The sequence below is a fragment of the Enoplosus armatus genome, chromosome 3, assembly GCF_043641665.1.
Source record: "Enoplosus armatus isolate fEnoArm2 chromosome 3, fEnoArm2.hap1, whole genome shotgun sequence".
NCBI classification, from domain to species: domain Eukaryota; kingdom Metazoa; phylum Chordata; class Actinopteri; order Centrarchiformes; family Enoplosidae; genus Enoplosus; species Enoplosus armatus.
In genome coordinates this window covers 17091961-17095687 of record NC_092182.1, presented here as the reverse complement: position 1 = coordinate 17095687, position 3727 = coordinate 17091961, and positions in this window count along the sequence as shown.

Here is a 3727-nt window from a genome sequence, read left to right as displayed (position 1 = left end):
TCTAGTGATTAATGAAAACTCTAATGTCAAAATAGGCTAAATTGGTTCCCTTAACCAAAAACTGCTAACTTACTGCTCTAAGTGAAGAAAGATGTGCCTCTAATACGCTTTAAGAAAAATGTTGCAGTCTGCATTTTTCATATATGCTCATGTTTTTCTGGTTACAAGTTCCAAGTGAAAGTAAAAAGGTCAGATTTTGGTGTGTGAACAACTGATATCCACTGTAAAGTGGAAAAATAAGGTCTGCTGTTTATTCAGTGGGTGTTCTGTACAAAACTACTTATCAATTTGAATTAATACCAACTATTGCCAGATTGAGTAAAGTCATTAGTCGTCACTAAACTTGATACTGAACAGGTTAGAATTTAGAAGAGCGATTATTTGATTGTGGGAAACACTGTTATTTAGCAATTATAATTGTATGACCTTCGCTGCTACACCACCACAATATGACCAAGATACTATATTGTTTATATACTATATATAAATCACTTTGACTACAGCATAGACTGTACATTTTAATAAGAATAATAAACTATAAACTTGATTTATATAGCACTTTTCAAAACAAGGTTAGAGGTGCTTTACAAAACAGAATATCTTAGTAAAAATGGTAAAAGGGAAGAAGTTAAAAGCTTGTTAATATAACTGGACATAATGCCCCTTAGAGCTTTAAAACCTGATTTAAAAGACAATATATTTTAAATCAATTCTAAAAGCAATGGGAAGCCAGTGTAGGGATGTAAGGACAGATTCAAATATTCTTTGTTAAAGTTAAAATCTAATCGGCAGAACTTTGAACAAGCTGCAGGAGAGGAGGGAGTTTTGTTACTAATGCTAGTAAAGAGGGCATTAAAGTAGATTATATTAACACATTAAAACAACACCGCAAACACAAAAAAGAAACCTAATCTTTACATTAAAAATGAGCGAATCAGCCTTTATTTTTTTTTCTATTCAATCCACCATTTTATTTCCTTTTACCCCCAATATCAATTACAAGTACATTCATAATTGTGAAACAATCTGCCCCAGACCCACATGAATATATTGTATCAGTTTTGTTTAAACAAAATAATAACTCCACAAATCTAAGAGAGAAAAGCAAATTAAATTAAAGCAGACGAACCAACCTCTTAAAATGAAATCAACAACCTGTGAATGCAAATGAAACACAAAGTTTCCAACACAGTTCAGTAGATTTTACCCAAATATGGCCACAAGTATTGCTGCACCTTTTTATCTCCCCGTCATGTTTATGAACTTAAATACGAGCAATAATGACATTTAACAGGTATGCCGATGAACATGTAAAACTGTATGTTGACAGTTAACACAACCATACAATCCCAGTGCTACACTGATAAAAACCAATCGTATAAAACCCTTTTTTAGTATGAAACATTCACATCCACCAGGACCTCATGTACAGACACTGAGGTCACACACTGTAAATTGGTCCGGTAAGAACCTGTTTAGTAAAGCAAAACATACCATGGTCTCCAATAAGTAACAGCATACCATATATCCCTGGATTTAAACGGCTACATTTGTTTTTGCTCAGCCTTTACTTTTAAGGTCTTTAGAGGATGCCTCTGATCAAGCTACATTCATTAAGGAGGGATGCTACAGTTTTATCGACTGGATGTTGACCTGCTTTAAGAGAAGAAAACGGACAGAGGACACGCTGAACGAAATGTCTCATAGTTTGCGAGAACTATCAGGTAAATGAATGCAAACCAACGCGTCTGTGGTAGGCATGGACAAACACTGAGACTTTCCAGAGTTAGTAGGATTCATAGCCTGATTTACATCTTTGTCATGTTACTGTACACGTTTGCTTTGGTTGGCTGGTTAGTGTGATGGTCAGAATGGTTGTTTCCGGATGTTACAGCCGATCAATAAATACATAAAGCGTTTGATGTCGTCGATACAAAGTACAGTACCAATAAAACAATGGCTCTTTGTTACTTATCAGGCTGGTTTTACATCAACTCAAACATAAAAGGTTCTCTGTGAGCAGGACTGTGCCTCACTCTTGTCTTATATAGTCAATTAGTTTTTATTATGGGTGATCTGATATGGTCAATGACGTCGAACAAGTTTAATAGTCCTGCAAAAATGAATAAAAGCAGAATATGGCGACAGTAACACAGTTTTTGGTTAACATAGAATGATTATAAAACAGTGAAAAATACATTTTCTGCCACAAATACAATGAATGAATGATTAGGATAGACGCTGTTTTGATTTTAAAATGTAGCGCACAGTGTGCATTGCAGCTATTTAGTTCAAAAAATAATGTTATTAAAAAAAAGACTCCTTTTCTCCACACAAACATGCTGAAATAACAAAAGGCCTGTTTTTTTGTTTTTTTTTAACATCCTGCTTCTGTAAAACTTCGAGATAGAAGTAGCACTTAATCTTTGATCCAGCACACCGTACATACATTATATTACAAAGAGGTGATAAAAAGATCACTTCTGTCCCCATGCGTCGACCAGCCTCCACTGCGAGACATCCCCAATCTGTTGCAAAAAAGACTAATATGAACGAAAAGGCCTCTGGGGTGTACGATCACATGCCTACAGCCCTCTATGTACAGTCTGACACGTTTAGCCCCGATTCAGAAGAGACAAAGCAGGATGTGCAACCCGTCTGGAACAGAGTCCCCTGCAGGACAGCAGGAAACGGTCTCATAACGAAACAAAGAAATAAGTTCTCCAAAATAAAAATAAAATGTCAGATGGTCATCTGTGAAGGTCATGTGAAAGGGAAGCTTTTCAAAATGTGTCCTTTGGTTTTTGCTTAAGACGCTGGAGGGCATTGTTTGGCTTTGATAACTTTAATTTGATGTCTTTTATAAAAACGATTGGATTTTAGCCATTTGAAATGATGCGTCCTGATGTGCACAAAGTAAACTGCACAAGACGAGAACAATGTTTCCTCAATAAAGCACATCAGAATCAGAACAACGCACTGCCTGTCTTGGTAGCGAGTAGCATCTGGCAAATGTAGAAAATTATAGTCGAGAATGAAGATATTAGTCCCTTGATTGAGGGGGCACTGTTCCAGTTTTTACAGTTGATGTCCATAAAAAAAAACAAATGTCCCATACTAAGATTATTTCACACTCAAACACACACACGCAAAAAAAGACTTCTCAAAATGATATATAGAAAACACCTGCTTTGCTTAAAAGGCTAATCGTATTGGTTTTGAGAGAAACGAGGAAGGGTGAAAGCCAGTCCAAAAATAAGGCCAGCTAAATTGCATAGAACTTCAGTAGTGCACTGATGCATCAAAAGGCTGTGCTCCTTTCCTCCGTCAGCTTTGGCAACCCGGCAGAGTTCCCTCAGAAACCACCAGAACTCCAACACCATCTGTCTCCACTCCTTGTTTTGTCTCCTTGGCAGAAGACACTTAAACCCCAGACAGTTTATTTTGGATAGCAAACGCCCCACCTGGACCCTTGAAAATCATGTCAAAAACATAACAGTGTTCCAATTAAGGGGCACAGATGTTTTTTTCAAATCTAAATGAAATATTAAAAAGTATATGTAAAGATGGATTTTTGTGTGAATGTTATGTGGAGGAGCACAATATGTACTATTTTCAATTCCTTTTAGAAAGAAAGGACATTAATAGGGTAAGAATCTGTACAAAACACTTCTCAGCCAGTTTAAAACCTTTTTTTTTTCTCTCTCCCCCTAAAATGATGTGAAGC